The sequence below is a fragment of the Triticum aestivum genome, unplaced genomic scaffold (genome assembly GCF_018294505.1).
Source record: "Triticum aestivum cultivar Chinese Spring unplaced genomic scaffold, IWGSC CS RefSeq v2.1 scaffold87601, whole genome shotgun sequence".
In the NCBI taxonomy this organism is placed as follows: domain Eukaryota; kingdom Viridiplantae; phylum Streptophyta; class Magnoliopsida; order Poales; family Poaceae; genus Triticum; species Triticum aestivum.
The window spans coordinates 21,521-21,865 of NW_025229172.1; positions in this window are offsets into that span (position 1 = coordinate 21,521).

Below are 345 nucleotides of genomic sequence, written 5' to 3' on the forward strand. Positions count from 1 at the left end.
AGACTAGAAATTATTGGAGCCATCACTGATTTCCTGGCGGAGAAAAATCAATGGCATATCAACACATGTACGGTTGCATTTGCCTGATGTACTGGTCAACATAAGGATTTTGTTATCCAAAAATAAATGTGAGAAGGCTTATGCAGAGTTCCGGGTTAAACTCTTGTACCGTGTATTAGCTTGATGCGACCATTACATCAATATAGTATATCATGCTCCCTCCATTTCAAATTCGTGTCTTAGATTTGGTCACGTTTTAGTGTTAGATACATCCATACCTAGATAATTCTAAGACAAGAATTTTAAGACGGAGGTAATAGGAGATTTCATATTATAAAATAAATC